Source organism: Cupressus sempervirens, chromosome 7, assembly GCF_028749045.1.
Source record: "Cupressus sempervirens isolate cs-2001-9-10 chromosome 7, ASM2874904v1, whole genome shotgun sequence".
NCBI lineage: Eukaryota > Viridiplantae > Streptophyta > Pinopsida > Cupressales > Cupressaceae > Cupressus > Cupressus sempervirens.
The window spans coordinates 198,957,826-198,975,606 of record NC_143124.1 but is presented as its reverse complement, the minus strand read 5'-3'; the positions used below and the strand labels follow the sequence as shown (position 1 = coordinate 198,975,606).

The window sequence follows — 17,781 nt, the reverse complement described above, 5'->3', positions numbered from 1 at the left end:
ATAAATTCTCTTTAAGCTATAGGACAATATTGCATAAGACTATAGTTTGATTGTATGTAAGATTGTTAGAAATATGAATTAATTTTAAGGCAAGGCCCAAGTGAAAAAATAATTTCAAATCAAAGTACTTTCTCATTTAAGAGAGTCATGTCTCTAGTTGTAGAAGACTTCCAGGAGGAAGTCAAGAGCTAGGGGGGGAGGATGTAAGGCCCCACTAGTACTCTCTTTTAGGTCCGGTTGAACTAATTATGGTTAGGAGTTAATTGAGTTATGATTTACATTTCGGGATCCTATAGGAGACTAATGTAGGTTTTGATACTTTATCCAGTAACATTAGGCCGATAAAATAAGACCACATGGACATGAGATTTAAAATGTTTAAGACAAGAACCTGACCATGAGACACTATGGACGATTTACTAGGCAGTTAAGAAGGATAAAATAACATTCTGCCCACTAAGAACAACTATGAGTATAGGTTATAATGATAATCAGATACATGGATATGTTTGAAACTTGGTTCTAAATTAGAATGACATGATTACTGAAACATTCTAACAGTCTGTGGAGTTAAACCTGGAAAATCACACAAACCCCTCATAATGTAATAAGGGGATATTGCTAGATACATCACTATGTTTGACCTTTATGTTTAACTTAATCAAAGTTACTAGTTAACTAGTCTGCACATATCCATTTTTATACGATTAACTAAAGATGGCTTAGAGTTTCATTGTTATGTGAGAAAGGGTTGTGATGATACTCTAATTGAAAATGATTTATACTAAGAGAGATTACTGTTGATACACATATTCGATATTTCAATGTTTTAAATATTTTATGAGAATGATAATGTAATGTTTTGAATACACACTTAGATGAAAGTTAAATGGAATATGATATTGCAATGTTTTATTGATAGTACTTAGAACAGACATGATTAGATGATACTTACTTGTATACGTTAATGAGAAGTATGAGATAGTGGATTTATGTTCTACGTGTTGCATGTACTCTATACTATTTTATTGTGTTACTGATGTTTAAGTTGAGTGTGCAGGAAAGTGGAACCATGGAGATTAATGGGGAAACAAGGTTCAATCTTATGTGAACATGGTTAAGCCAAGGTGAATCTTTGGAAGATTCAAAACCTTGTTGTATTGTGTTTATTTCATACTGTGCCTATGTATGAGTGTTATAATCAGAGAGCGTGGTTGATTAGTGACATGTCATCATAATGTGTGAAGTGTTTTTTCTGTGCATGTGTGTGTCATTTAACACTTGTATTGTCTATGTGTAAATGACATGTCCAATAGGATTCTTTGGCATGAAGTCACTTAACCTAAGCCTAATCCTCATTGCAAAATCAATTAAACCACCTTGGAGAGTGATAGGAAGTTTGAGAGAGCCTAAGTGATTCTTAAGTGCTAATTTGATGAAAAACAAGTCACCCACATGGTAATAGTATGGGTTGGGGGGTTAAATATTATCATAAGTGAGTCTAGGGGACCTAGGGGACCCTCTAAAATAGTCATTTCCAAGCCAATTCGAAAATCATCTTGTAACATAACTTCTTTCCTCATTACACCACTTGGTTAAGTCCTCATTGGTGGGAAAAACACAAAAGTAAAAGAGGTAGGTAAGGATGAAAGTGAAGGTCTTTATAGGGAAGTTGCGCCAATCTTGGGGATTCATTCAACCACTCTCTAATTTTAGAGACAGCCAGGAAAGGGAAAACTTGGAAGCCAAGCAGGATGAGGTCTTCATTTCATTGCCATAGCTTGTAAGCAGGTTAGTGCTTCATGCCATGCTTCTTCATTGGAAATTGTAAGAGTGCCTTTGCTAGGATTGTTCTTGGAATTCTTGTGTTGTGATAATGTGATGTACTCTTGGAAATTTCTTGTTTTATTTCTACTTGGTTTTGTTTTCCTCTTTGTGCTTGAGCATTGTTATAGGTGTGGGACTTGCACTCACCCTTGTGGGAAGGGAAGAGGAGTCCAGGGTGAATGGGCAGCAGTTGGATTGCATAGTTGAGGACCCTGGAGTATGGGCTCCATTGTATGCCATTGTCATATTCATATTTTGCCTTGGGAGAGGAAAAAAAAAGAAAAGGAGAAATGGTGAGGAAGGAAGTAACTAAAGTATGGGTTTGTAGGAAGCTAAAGCTGTTGGTTGTGTGTGGTGGAAGATGTTTATGAAGCCCCAAAAGGGCCTTGTATTTTGTTGATCTAGCCCCGAAAGGGCATGCTATTATGAAGCCCCGAAAGGGCCTTGTATTTTGTTGATCTAGCCCCGGAAGGGCATGATTTTTATGGCAGATATGATATGAAATGGTAAACCTCCTTGTGTTTCCACCTTCACCCAATGTTTATGGTTCCATTTGTGAATCATTGTGCAAGCCTTGGTTGGGAATTGTAAATGTGTTGTTAAACTGTGATTTTCATGTTGGATTCTTGTTATTATGATGATGTTTGAATGTATCCCCGTTGAGCCTTGTTTCCCCTAGCACGGGGGTGGTCTCTTTGAGGCCTAGGTTGGGAGGTGAGCCTCCATGGTTCCCTAGTTGTTTCTCTTTTGTGCAGGTATTCTTTGGAGAGTTTTGGAAACCTAATGTATGGAGTCCATTTCTTGCTTAGGAGCAAATGTATTATTATTGTGTCAAGGGGAGAGAAATCCTCCTTGGTTATGTGAAAGAAAATTGTTGTGTTCTCGCGTTAAAATTTTCGGTTAAAAATTTATGGCATGACATAATAATAACAAGAGCTCTTTGAGAGCTGGAGTCCTTGCCTTTAGGGAAACAAATTGGACGTAATATTTGTTAAAATTATGTTTTTGAAAAGAGAAGTTATAAATTTTAGCAAATTTAATTTAAATTTTTAGTTAATATTTTAAATTTTAGTTTTATAGAATAATGTGGTGACTAGCCATTGTCTAAAAATATACAACATAATGTAATGCATTGTAAAATCACAAGATTTGAATTAATAGAGTTTTAAGTAAGAAATTCAAGATTTTTAGAATTTTATTACATAAGTTAAATTTAGAGATTAATTGTTTTTAATTTTTCAAATTAATATATCCTAAAGTTTATATATATAAGGCAATACAACTCTTAATAGCAATAATATATTTTAATAAAAAATCAAATTTAGTAATTATTGATTTATATAAAACTAATATTTAAAATAATATAAAATATATTAACATTTTTAAATACTATATTCAAAACTAAAAATTGTAATATTAATATTGATAAGACATTATTTTTGTTGTGGAAGACAAAAACATGACTTTTTAATAAATCTAATGAACTTGTGACAAATATCCAAAAGATAAAGTTGTAATTATTTTATAAATCTAATGAACTTGTGACAAATATGCAAAAGATAAAGTTGTAATTAATAGATCTAATGAACTTGTGACAAATATCCAAAAGATAAAGTTGCAATTATTTGATAAATCTAATAAACTTGTGACAAATATGTAAAAGATAAAGTTGTAATTAACAAGAGATGCAATGCGTCATAGTTCCTGCCTAACGCATTAATTTTTGCCTAGAAATGCACTTGTGATATAATAGGATTGCTCATATTTTGTTGTTAAATTCTTCTCCTAGAAATGCGCTTATGATCTGATAGGATGACTCATATTTTGTTGTTAAATTCTCATGCTATATTATTATATCTTTGGGCATTTAAGCCCAAGAATAAGAGGCCAAAGTCCTCAATATGGCACTAAGTACTTAATATCATACTACGATCAATACATATGCTTTAGACAAATTTGCACCTTCTATATTGACAACTTAAATTATGTGCAATGAGGAAAGATATCCATACCAATAATTGAATTATAGAATTTAAAAAAGTGATGAAGTATTTGGAGTATCACATTATATGTTTAAGCATACCATGCATGCTACTAGACAACCATAAGTAGTTGGAATAACTCTCGCAACTATGTATTATTCTCATCTTGATTATCAAATGAAACTCACACTATTTTTAATCATTAGCACTGGACAAAAACTAGGATAGAGATATAGATAGAGATAAATAGGAGTATACAACAATAACAACATAAACATATATGCAGAAGAAAAAATGATAAATAATATAGAGGAAGAAGAGGAAGAGAGATAAAATAGTAAGATAGAGTGATATCAGCATAAGTTGTGTGTGTGTGTGTGAGAATTAAATATAATTATTTTTCTTAATAAAACAAATAGTCAAAATAAAATCATGGTTATAATAAAGAATTAAAATATTCAAAATAAAATCATGGTTATAATAAAGAATTAAAATATATTATATTTTAGTTACTGAAACTAAGAATTTAATTTTTATATTAAAACTCACATTTCTATAACAAAAAATGAAATGTATTGAAATATAAGAATATTTTATAAGTAAAACTAATTGTTTAATTTTACACAATTAGAGAAGGTTTACTATTTAATGTTTTGTATTTCCAAACTTTTAATAAAATTAAGTAATTTTTAATTATGAAATAATATTTATATAATTTAATATGTACATTTGTAATGAATAAATATGATGTAATAAATAAGAAATAAAATATAATTATTTAATTTTAATACATAGTTTATAAAAACCTAATAATAATTTATATATATTTTAGAATTGAATTATTTTTATTTTGTGGTTATTTCTTTAGTATGTTTTTTGATATAAAATATAAGTATTAATTTAATATTAAAATATATATTTAAGTTTTAAATATATTTAAACTAAATGATAAATTTTTTAAATAAAAAAAATAGTAATAATAATAAATAATATAATTTAACACTTATCAATTATACATATTACAAACACTATTATAAAATATAATTGAAAAATAATATTATTTAATTTATTTTTATAAAAGTAAAATAATAGTAATAATTTAACTACTTTTATTAGAAAAAAAAAGTTTTTAAAAAATTAGAAATTCAAATACAAAAATATAACATACTGAAATTATATTAAAAAGTCATATATATAATTTCAATTTATGCATTATACAAAGTTTTAAGAATAAGTTATATCAAATAGTCAAAAATAAACATCAATGTAAAATTAATAATAAATGTATTTAAAATAAGAAATTAAAAATATTTAATAGATTGTGATAATTAATATTGATTAGACATGTTGTGTGAGGTGTACGATAAAATGACTGAAAAAATAAAATCTTATCAACTTGTCACAAATGTGGAAAAGATAAAGTTATAATTAATACATTCATTAATGCAAGACGAAGTTGTTAGAAAATATTTGTATTTTTCGTTGAAGAAAATTAATTTTCTCCCCCACCAAAAATAGTATGGACCAATAGAATGGATGAAAAATGTGATTTATAAAATAATGAAAAATTAAAAAAAAATAAACATTTGAAATTTCATATAATCTTTTAAATTCTTGGATTTGATTGGTTAGTGTTAATGTCATATTTGGATTTACATGAATGCATAAATATTCCTTGACAGAACTAATAATGAACTTGTTCCAAATATGGAAAAGATAGAGCTGTAATTAATGAATTTATTAATGCATGTTAGAAAATATTGTATTTTTTGAAGTGGAAAAATAAAATAAATCCCACCAAAAATGTAACAAACTAATTAGAAAAAGGTAATAAATCAATATAAATTAATTTTAAAATAGAAAGTTTGTTGAACTCTAAGAATAACTTTAGAAATAGAATAATTGTTTAAATAAAAACATTAGTACGAGGGACTAATAACTAGGTGGGCGCAGTCAATCTCATCGAAAAGGGTTGAGAAAACATATGTACGAGTTGTGCGAAAGCAGTTTTCAGGGCTCCCCGAGAAACTCCAAATGCTGAATTTACTTTTCTGCTCAGAATGATAAGTCCGGCTACAGGTAATTCGTATCTTTCTTAAAGTTCGAACTATATGTAGGGTCTGCAATGCTAATGACGAAATGTGTTTGCTGCAATATGTTAGTACGAATAACTGTCCTCTTAGTTTTTCTTCTATGCAGGCAATGGATCCCAAAGACATTTTTGGTCGGTGCAGGATGACATGGATTTATATAAATGAGGCCCCTGTATATTTACATTCACATTCTGTGGGGGCTTCTCTTGTTCTTGTGCATTGCATTTTGAGCCCTGTTTTATTCTACAGGTATTACATTCTTTAGAACTTTATTGTTTACCATAATTGTATAATAGCATTAGTGAATTTATTTAGTTTTTGAAGGAAAATGTATGGTAATCTCTACATGAAGCCTGACTACCATTTCCTCATCAACAATATTTTTAATTGCACTCAGTTTGTGTGATTGAAGTGCGTTGTGTATCGCTATACTTATTAATGACGGTAGATTTGCATACATGTGGTGAAGCTGGAAATATTTTTGGAGAAATTTGTGCAGTTTTTTTATGTCAGTGTTTTTGATCCATTGGAACTATTAGTCTGCTAATTTCTGCTAATTTGTGCAGTATTTTTACCCCTTTCAGTAATCTTCCTGTTTTAATTTTTTTTTTTTCCTTGGTGTGACTCGCAGTTCTCTTCTCCACTTCTATTCTCTATATCAATATACTGCTTTCAATCTGTCTTCCCCGAGAATCACCGAAATTGTGCATGTGGCTATGATCCGATAGAGGGGTTTTCTATTAAATTTCTTAGGGTTTTCTGTGGAAAATGTTAGGAGCCTTTTTCAATTAGGTGGTCACAGAGTTTCTATTGTTACTTTGAGCTGCATATACTGAAAAGTTTTAGTTGAAAAAAGATGCGATAAATTGAATAATCTGAAATACAATCAAACATATTTCAGAAGTCTCATGTTCTACAGAGAGGTAGAAAAATAATATAGTAAACGACTGGTTAAAAAACTGTATTATAAACCAGTAAGAATATGTCTCACATTAGAATTTCCAATTTAAGTACAATGGTTATTTTTTTACAGTCTTTTAGCAGTTAACATCTATTAACACTTGATTATGACAATCTCAAGCCAATTTTATGATTCAAGGTAAAAGATGTGTTAAATTTGTACATTAATAATAGGCATTGGAATATGCATCTTGTAAGGGTCTTTCTTATATTGATAACATATTAACCATAAAATTCAGTTGCAAAAAGTAATCACAGACTAGGCTAATCACAATACATGCTGAAAATGCAAATAACTTATCTGCAAAGCTACTTCAAGGGGGATTAGTAGATAAATTTCTTTATTTACCATACAAATAAAAGACTCCTCAATTATAACATGAAATTATTGTATAAGCCTAACCTCTGATATTTTTCCACAGTTGGTATCTTTGATGTGCAATAATAGTCCATGGACGATGGTTAATCCTAGAAATTGAAAATTCTATGAAATAGTGGTTGCAACCAAATAAGACTACAGTTATATATTAAATAGATGTTTTGTACAGGGAACATTTGTACGTTCTTTCAATTGCTCTGTTTTGACCTTTGATGGCAGGTAGTTGTTGTCTTCCAGAAACTTTTGGGAATATGCTATCAAGTTCTAAATTTTTTTTAAGAGTAGAACTAAATGAATTAAGCCAGATACAAAGGCTCATCTTACACATGATCGTAGTAGATTTTGTTGAGTTTAGAAGGGAAATTAAGGATTAAAGAAAGCTATACAAAAAACAAACAATGAAAAGTATTGAGGATGCTTCAAAATGTATGACCATCTTTGTTTTGCAGATTTTGTATAATAAGTTGGTTCAAGGCAAGGATGACGTCCTTTCAAAGCTGGGAAACTTGTCACCATATACTGAGTGGTCTAGAGAATATGTATTTAGAAACAATTCCAGATTTCAAAGGTTTATTCTATGTAATGAGCCCGAATCAAAGTAGGGTCCGGGTCCTAGGCACTGCTCTTTAGCACACCACTATATGCGGTTGCTTAATTTATAAGTTATAATCAAATAATTAAATAAGTAAACCTAATGTTGGTGAGTCGGCCTTTAGCGGACTCAACAAATTTAAAGTAACTTTATTTTTAATAATTTTATGGTTCACGAGGCAATCTTGTTGACTTTGCTGGGCACCTATAAATATGTGAAAATCATTTATTTTTCTATGCTTGGTCAAATTAGAATTGCTATCAAAGGGGTTTTTTTTGTGAAGGATTACATACATTTAATCACGAAGGCAGAGATAATTTATAATAGAGTTACACTTTCAAGAAAGGAAGAGGCTGCAACAAGGATGTAAACCTCCAAATAGAGAGAAAATCATCATGAAGAACAAACAATTCTATGCAGAAAGGATATCAAGTAAACATACAACTCAAGAAAGGGAAAATGGATCCTTAGAAAGGAGGAATGTTTGGAAACTATTCTTGTCCCGTGTATGGAGAGAAGAATACATAAGCTATTACATTTCTACCTTAGTAGGATTGCAGATGAAATTCTATCACCATGAATGACAATGAACCCCCTATAAGTAAGCTACCAGTGACACAGTGAGGAGCAACATAATAGGAACTAAATTTTATCTAAAATAGTCATCACAAAGGTTGATAAGTAGGAGATAATTTCCACAGCAAGTCAAATGAGTTTGACTCAAAAATCACACAATTAAATCCTGATATCAATATCACAACTTGATTTGCTATGGAAATTATCTCCTACTTATCAATTGATGAGCTTAAGGGGCTTTGTAATGAATGGTTCATAAGGCACAACATTTGGTGAAGGTTTTGCAAATGGGGTTGCAAGCTTTGGGTTTAATTATGGAGGAAACTCCATAGTTAAGCATGCTCAGGCTGGAGTAGTACTGGAATGGGTGATCCCCAGGAAGTCTCGGTGCTTCACCCCTGTGAGCATCACCTAGATCCAATGAGTGCTAAGTGTTCCATTTATTCTCATGAGAGTTGGATTCATGTTGAATCACTACTCATGAAACATGGTTCAATGAGTGTGACTCAAAAATCACACAGTTAAATCCTGATATCAATATCACAACTTGACTTGCTGTGGAAATTATCTCCTAGTTATCAATTGATGAGCTTAAGGGGCTTTCTAATGAATGGTTCATAAGGCACAACACTTGGTGAAGGTTTTGCAAATGGGGTTGCAAGCTTTGGGTTTAATTATGGAGGAAACTCCGTAGTTAAGCGCGCTCAGGTTGGAGTAGTACTGGGATGGGTGACCTCCTAGGAAGTCCTGGTGCTTCACCCCTGTGAGCATCACCTAGATCCAGTGAGTGCTAAGTGTTCCATTTATTCTCATGAGAGCTGGATTCATGTTGAATCAGTACACATGAAACATGGTTCAATGAGTTTGACTCAAAAATCACACAATTAAATCCTGATATCAATATCACAACATCACAAAGGTGCCACTTGTTGTCACTTGTCATTTAAATGAAATTAGAATCAATGAGTTGATGATTTTACATTTTAAGTCATGACAATCACGAGTTGTATGGCCTTGAATTTAATGATATACACAAACTTGTTGTGAGGTTTTCACACCATCACCCCATTTCAAATGGGGCCTGTGTTCACTCATAAATTTAGGGTTCGGTAGTTGAGGTGACAGTTCAAAGCTCAAAAGCTTGAGTGGCTAGTAATCAAGTTGTCCAATTGCAAATTTAGTTAAGAGTAATGGTTAAGGTTTCAATAGGTCAAGTTGTAGTGGTTTGAGGTAAAATTTCTAAGTGCATGAATATTTTGGCTAGTCAAATAGTCTAGAATATGCTATAAGCACATATTTTATACGCAAGGGTTTTAAAATCCCTATGAAAATTGTTTTTTCATACTTAAAATGTGCAAAAACCTTATGGAAATCAATAATTCCTTATCAGACTACGATGAGGAGTGTCTGCACTTAATTTTTGGGTTAGGGCTTGTGCCCGAGCCTCCTGTGCTTATAGGTTCATATGTGGGTGAGAAGAGAGGTGTTAGGGGTGTTTGCAAGGTGGATTAGGTGGTTCATAGAGTTATTTTACTGAGTGTAGGGTGTTTGGCAGACAATGGTGGGGTGTGTGTTCGGTAGGCAATAATGGGGTGTGGGGTTTTGCCGGTTTTTGATGTGAGGTTTTCTTTTCGGAAGGTTTTTTTTGGGTCTTCTCTTTTGGGCTTATATGGTTGGATGTGAGGTTTACAACAACTTGTTGATTGTTGGATCTATGCCACCTAATGGATTTTCTTCGAGGTTGCATCCATAGACGAATGAGTCATTTTATGTGGGGGCAAGCTCGAAGTTAAATAAACTTAATGGCTATCTTCCGAGGAGTGAGGATCGCCCTTTCCTTGTCACTCCTTCAAAGTTTGTTATGGAAGATATTAGGTATTGGACAAAACATGCTTTGATTTGTAGGTTTCTTGGAATTTAGGATTTCTTTGTTGGCCTTCGAAACTTGGATTCATCAGTTGTGGCAGGTGGATGGTGATATGGACATTATGTTGGCTACAAACAACTATTTTTTGCTTGTTGTTTCTTGCATGTCTGATCGGGATCGTGTTTTTGAGGGAGGTCCATATTTTTACAATCACGTGGGCCTATTTGTTAAACCTTGACACATGGGGTTTGATTCTGTAGAGGAACTTCCATCAAGGGTTCTTGTCTGGGTTTTATTGCCGAGACTTACTTTGGAGTCCGATAGGAAGACATTTCACACCAGATAGCTTCTTTACTTGGGAAGCTAGTTGTGATTGCTCATCAATACCTAGATAAAAAGTTGACCCGAATTTGTGTTGAAATTGATTTAAATAATCCATTGCCAGATTCCTTGGAAATTTGTCCAGGATCTTCTTAATGAGTGCAACAATTAGATTATGAATCCCTCTCTTTCCAATGTCGGATAGCCCCTTACCCCCCTCAAATTATGTTGTAGGACTCATGCCTTAACCTATGCCTATGCTCTAGCTGTCTATGTAGACCTTGCTATGGATATGTCACGAGTATGGTCATTTGCAATGGCAGTGCCCTCGGGTTTCTAATGGGAAAAATGGTTATGCTGGGGGTCCTAGTGGATCTTCTTCTTCTACAAGCTTGAAGATGGATAATGCAAGCAAGGGAAATCCCTGATGGATAATGTAGGTTAGGGGAAAACCCCAATGGATATTGCAGGTAAGGGGAAAGCCCTGATGATTGAGGCAAGCCCTTATAAAGATGGCTTTATTCCTATTAGACCCTAGGCTAAGGGCTGAGGACAAAAGAGATCCTATAGGAACTGACAACTTGATGCAGGTTTTAATCAATTTGAAGTGTTTTGGATAGTATGGCCTTAGAGGAAGGGATTCCATCAAATTTTTCTTCTGGTGTGACAAGACCAGACGAGGGGATTCTACATGTTTCTTGCATTTTGAGCCAGGGTATAGTTGTCTAGTAGTAGACTAAGGCTCCTATTGGCCCTTAAGTCTTGAACTCTTGTTGCTTCTGCTATGTTACAAAATAATGACATTGCGTTGACAAACTTGGTTAAGGAGGTTTTGGAATTTGGTTAAGGCAAGGGGACTTCCTCAGCATTGGGTTTGAAGCAAAGACCCCTTAAGAGAGTCTCTTTTGCTAATCCTTCAAAGGATGGCCACAAAAAGGACCAAGAGAAAATCAAAATAGCCGAAGATTTGTTAGTAGAGTTTGGGGCTGTCAAGCCCATGAAAGCTCATTTCCCCCACTGCAATCTTTCTCTTGTGGAATGTAAGGGGGTTGAATAGCATTCGCAGACAAAAGGCTATTCATTAGTTGGTGGTTGATGATTTTCCGGATATCTTTTGTATTCAAGAAATTGAGCTTTCAATGGATTCCATGTCCCATTATGCTTCTAGTATTTGATTTTAGGAGCAATACCAATGTATTGGGTCTCCGGGGAGCTCTGGAGGTTTGGCTATCTTTTGAGACCCAAGGAAGATTACTACCCTTTGCTGGATGTCTAGTCGCTCAGCTCTCTCTATGGTTTACACTAGTCTGTACACTAGTGAAATGATCTTATTCACTAATGTGTATGCTTCTATTGATCTCTTGACAAGATAGGGCTTTGGTCTCATATAAGGTACGCTAGAGCTTGCACTCCTTTCCTTCCATGGATTTTAATTCAGTTTTAAGTTTAGAGGAGAAAAGTGGTGGGCTGGCCTATTTCAGACCTTCTTTAGAGCTTTTTCATGAAAATGTGGATCTCTTGCATCTTAATGATATCAAGTTGACTAATGGGCTTTTTACTTGGAACAATAGAAGGATTGGGAAGATGCTATCTCTGAGCAATTAGATAAATTTTCGGTTTCCAATTTTTGGATTGTAGGCAATCTCATCCCCTCTTCTGAAATTCTGGATTGGAGGGGTTCTAATCAATAGCCTATTAAATTTTCAGCTTGTTGTGTTGTTATTCACCAACACCCTCCTTTTAAGTTCCAATTGATCTAGCCTCAAGACTCTTCTCTCCATGACTTATTGGTTAACTGGTGGAGGGATGATGGCCTTGCTTATGGTACTACTATGTATTCATTTGTTAAGAAATTACGGTATGTTAAATGGCAGCTCAAGAAATGGATCAATTTATGCTTTGGTACTCTTCATACCATGAAAGGGAGGGCACAAGCATCTAGCAATCATTACGAGGTAGATTCAGGATCTTGGTTTTTCTGATGTTTTGGGTAGAACAGAGTCCTAGGCTTCTAGAGATTTAGAAGAATGAGAATTTAGTGAGGAAATTTACTAGAAACAAAAGGCTAGAATTGATTGGCTTCAAGAAGGGGATACAAACATTGCCTGTTTCATAAATCTGCACATGCTCGCCGGAATAGGAGTTATATTTCCCATTGGTTAATCTAGATGGTCTTTAGTTGACTTCTTTGCTAGCTATGTCGTAGGAGGCTGTCTAGTTCTATCTTGCTCTCTTTTTTTGATGATTTGCCTCTTGCTGACAACGAGGAGAATATTCTTGGCTTGTATTCTCTCTCTAGTTTTTAATGTAATGAACAATTCTCTCATGCACTTGATTTCTATGTTTGAATTGGAGGAGGGTGTTTTTGGAATGTGCAAGGGCAAAGTTTTTGGCCCTAATGGCTTTCCAATAGACATTTGTTCAGGATTTTTGGGATATTATTAATTAGGACTTGTGAGATGTGGTTTGAGAATCATATGCCAATTAACATATGCTTTGAACCTTGAACTCTACATTGCTATTTCTTATTCAAAAAATTGAAGGGGCTAATTAGTTTGATTTCTTTCGGCCTATTGCTTTCTTGTTGCCCCACTTTTCATTCTCTAACCAATTAGTAAAGTGGAAATTTGTGTTTTAGTAAGGTCCTAGGTGTGTTTAAGTCTAGGTCTAAGCTCCCTTAGGTGGAAAGACTCTTCATTGGATTTTTCATTTTCCCCTTCTCCACATTTCATAGCCGGGTGGTTTTTACTTTGTGTTGAGGGTTTTTGTGGGTAGCTTAGCGCCTAATCCAATGGAGATTCACATTACTCGTGCAAAGATCATCTATAAAGTTATATCTGCTTGCGCTCTATCATTTACTCACAAAAACAGAAGTTTGCGAAAATCTGGATTTTGTCTTCTCCTTGGCGGGTTTTCAACCCATGAGGATGATTTTACGCAAAGAGTTCCAAATGATGCATACGGGTCAAAATAAGACAATAATGAAGTACCTTATGGTAAATTCCTGTTCCTTTATGATTATCTACCTCAAGAAATATTCAGGATTCATCATAGCTTCTATAATCATTCCAAGCGGAAAACTAAAAATTGACTTCTCCTCGGCGGGTTTTCAACCCATGTAGTCTGTTTCCCGCAAAAGGCAATTCTGAAGCAAAGGAGACAAAAGGTGGGTCCCTAATGATTTTTTGCACTACTTTTCGACATTTTCGAACTCAAAGGAAACCATAGTCAAAAGGTAAAGTTAAAGGGAAGCCTGGGCGGAGAAATGGAAATTGTCTTCTCCTCGGTAGGTTTTCAACCCATGAGGACAATTTTTCGGATTTTAAAGAAAATCAAGTTTGTAAGCGGATTGAACTCACATTTCATTTGGAAAACACCTCAAGATGATAATGGAAATGATCTAACTGTTGTGGGAAAGCGCTATTAAGCAGAATTTGACTCAACAGGTATTTTCTTACGGAGTACTCTATTCATAACTTCTCGAAACTTAATGGGAAATGGAAAAGTGTGGGAAGACAAAAAGTTACCGTTGGGCCAATGAAACAGTGAAAAGATACCTAGATATCCGTTAAAACCATGCATTTACTGTTTCAACGGATCTCTCCTTCAATTCATTCGTGTGGCACGAATTCTGAAGATCAATGGATGAATTGAAGTTCCTATATAGATGGAAACATGAACAGTTACAAAAACTACCGCTCTTTCTTGAACTATTATTCTGTTAAAATTGCACAACTTTCTCAAAAAGCTAGTATCTGTGCATTTGCTATTCTTTTCGTTTTCTGGATTCAAAATTCTTTTTCAAATAGAATGGCAACTAGATTTGCGGGTTTTGACAGGTTGAACGGAATTAAGTCTTCCTTGTAGAATTTTATGGATAATTCTCTTCGTTTCTATGACATGCAAGATTTTCAGAAGAGAGTGAGATTAGAGCCAATCCATCCCATTATTGAGAAGCTTCGAGGATGCGGGCTAGTCAAGGCTGTGGCTTTTCTAGTTGTAGTCTAGGCTCCAGAATTGATAGATGAATGCATAAATCATTATAACCCGGACAACAGACATATTGTATTGCCAGATGACACAGTGTTGATCTCCATTGATAGGCAAACTGTGGTGAATTGTCTTTGAGTTCCGGAGCAGGAAGAATTTTCAGATTTGACATTTGGAGTAGCAATTTCTGAGTTCTCCGTGAAGAAGATGATTTGGAGAAAGGAAATCATGCAATCATGGTTCCAAAAACCACGTAGCGCCAAGAGTAAGGTCCCTAAGATTCTGTTTGGTACTAATCTCAAGCTTGAGATTGTCGACATCTTGGTCCTCTTGCACAGATTGAAAGGTGAGGTAGAAGCTTTAAACTTTGTTGAGCAATATTCTTTTTTGGTGCAAGTTATCTGCTCTGACACCCAATATATTGATTGGGCCCACGAGGTAAGTGAGATTCTGTCCAATGCTCTTCGGGGCGCAAAACTCTACAACACATTCTATATGTCCTCCTTTCTCATTTACATGTTAGCTTCTCTACAATTATGGCTCGACCTCCCAAGGGTGGAAAATTTCCCTGATGATGTGAAGTCTTATGAGTTCTACCCATGTTTACAATTGGAAAATAGTTATGCAAAGTATATAAGAGTTAATGATGCATTTACCCTAAGAATTTGCAGGGAGCTCCAGGGATGCCCAAAGAGGAGATTCAGTCCTGAAGCTATGGTGGCCATTAGTCAGTTCGGGAGTTATTTCATCCAGTTCTCATCCTTTTCATATTTGCATCTTGCAACTTTTGACGGATTCCCCTTGAAGTTGCTGAGATATCCAAGTGATATGATCGTGAGGCAAGCAATTCAAGTGAACGTGCTGAGTGGGAGTTTAAAGAAGAAAAGTTATGAGTTTCCTATGAAGGTGGGAGCATTCAGTTGTGAGTCCCATTTTGATGCAAATAACATGCTAAAGGTGTTCGAAATGAAATATAAATTGGAGATGTGTGAGGTCTTGAGGCCTATGTTTGATCCAAATGGATATGCAACGGAGGTGTTGTAGATTGGAAGTGTGATCAAACACATTACTGCCGTTGAAGACTATTGGGCTGATTGCAAGGATGAGTTTGAGAGCTGGGACTGTGCTTTTGCCGGCTTACAGTCAGTCAAGTGAGGGAGTAGAAGATGATGGACAGAATATGTACAGTAACACCTATCTCACAAAGCTAAGAAGCACCCCTATCAGCTCCAAACCTTATGAAGATGCTGGAGAAAAGCTAGATGTCATGATGGCCCGAATTATCAAAAGGATCGAGAAGTGGGTCAAGTGGACTATAGCAAGAAGGAGTCTAAGTAAGAACACACCCACTCAAGCTTCTCCAACAGTTGCAGCGGCTTCCTCTTCTCAAGGTGGCACATCAGGTGTAACCTTGGCCATCACTCAAGGACCGGCTTAACCATCAGGTGGAGGTGAGCAACCTCCAAAAAAAAATATTCCTATGGCTAAGACTTGCCAAGACAGCTCCCTCCCGGTGATTGGTACCCAGCCAGAAGCTGAGAAGAAGAAGGTGGAGGAACCGAAAGATGGTGCAGTTACTCTGGTCCCCTCACCTCACAGTAGCCCAGTTTCGTCTGCAAGTGCTGCATTTTTCCTGCCGAGTAGCCCTCAAGTGCGGGAAGTAGACTTAGGAGACAGAGGAAGTAGTGATAGCAAGTCCACTGAGTCGGATGAGGCAGCAATGAAGATCACAGAGGCAGAGAAAGGCCAAGATTCTTCAAAGCTTGTTTCACAAACTCCGAAGAACCCTTTCTCTTTAACTGCAAGAACAACTACCCCGGCTAAGAGAAAGATGTTTAGCATAGACTCTCTCGGGATGACTTCCAAAGTGATAGGCACAGATTGATGGTTGGAGGATACTCTGGATAGGAAGGGAAAGAGGAAAGATGAAGGTGCTCCCAACAAGGGTACCTTATCTCTTGCTGTCCGCTCTGGATCAGCATTGAGTAAGGTTAAGAAGCAGAAGACCTTGTCTATCCTTGGACAAGACCCTGAAACATGGTATCTAACAATGGAGATAGCAAAGCCTATCGAAGAGGGAAGGATTGAGGACATGACTACAGATGATTTCACCTTGTATTCGGTGGATCTCGGGGAAGCCAGGCACAACACCAAGGTTGGTTTGTGGAAGTCAACAAATGAAGTGATTGAAGGACAACTGGAGAGCCTTAAGTTGTCAAAGATTTGGATGAAGGCGGAAATTCAAGAATTGAACAGCTTGATCAGACAATTGGTCACCCCATTGGCAAGCATCTTCGGAATGCCTATCACCAGTGATCCTACTGACATAGATGTTCAAGCACTCATCTCTTAGCTCCAAGGGGACAAACATTTTGGGCAGATCGGTAGAGAGTGGAGCAGGAAACTTAAGTTAGAGGGGCTTGCTATTATAGACTAGATTGGTAATGTCATACTAAGGCTAGAAACTGAAAAGGACAACATTTCAGTTAATAGAGCTACACCGGCAGCTGAAAAGATTAAAAGTGAGGATTGTGTCTTCTTGTTGAAGATGATCACTCATATGAAAAATAAAGAGGTTGTAGAAGCAAAGATCTTGCCCAAAGGAGATGAGCCTTTGTTTGAGTGACTCCAGAGTATGCAGTTCAAATCCGAAATGATCATGGTGGCAGAGGAAGGGCTCAAGGAAACTGAAGCAAAAGTGAAGAAGGATCAAGATAGAGATTATGAGCTCTTGAGAGTTTTGCATACAGACTCGTAGAATAGTGGGCAAGGAAAGGGAATTATTGGAATTACTGTCATGAAGAGACAAATTTCTCCAACTTCATAGATAGTTTGACAGAGATATCTTTTGGTCATCAAAACAGAGTTTCCGAACTCCAAAAACTCGGGGGATGTGTGCACGTGGCTATGGAAGAATTGCAAGACCAATTGAGTGTTGTCAAAGATTTTGCCAGAGAGCATTCTAAATGGATCTTAAGATATACTAATGTACATGTACCTAGGCATGAGGAGTTAATTCCAATTATTGTTGCCGCTAAGGTTTATAGGACAAAAGCAGGAAAGGGAAAGAAGGCGAAGTGATTCATATTCCGCCTCTGTTATTTTCTGTTGTAATCATTGTAATGGACAAACTGGTTCCTTGCCATTTGTCATTTTTGAGGAGATGAACCGATTAAACTTCCTTTGTAACAGTC

General features: G+C 35.4%; 1 protein-coding gene across 2 annotated transcripts in view; it reads left to right on the top strand.

Moving 5' to 3' along the window:
- Positions 1-5,752: 5,752 nt before the first annotated feature.
- The window catches only part of LOC149546177 (exosome complex exonuclease), a 110,038-nt gene continuing 98,009 nt past the window's right edge, over positions 5,753-17,781 (top strand). Inside the window, exons 1-2 of one of the 2 annotated variants that reach the window (XM_089791041.1) lie at positions 5,753-5,888; positions 6,009-6,151. The gene's annotated coding sequence lies outside the window, so the exon portion shown is untranslated. The remainder of the gene's footprint in view (positions 5,889-6,008; positions 6,152-17,781) is intronic. The other variant, XM_089791042.1, reaches the window with a different exon arrangement.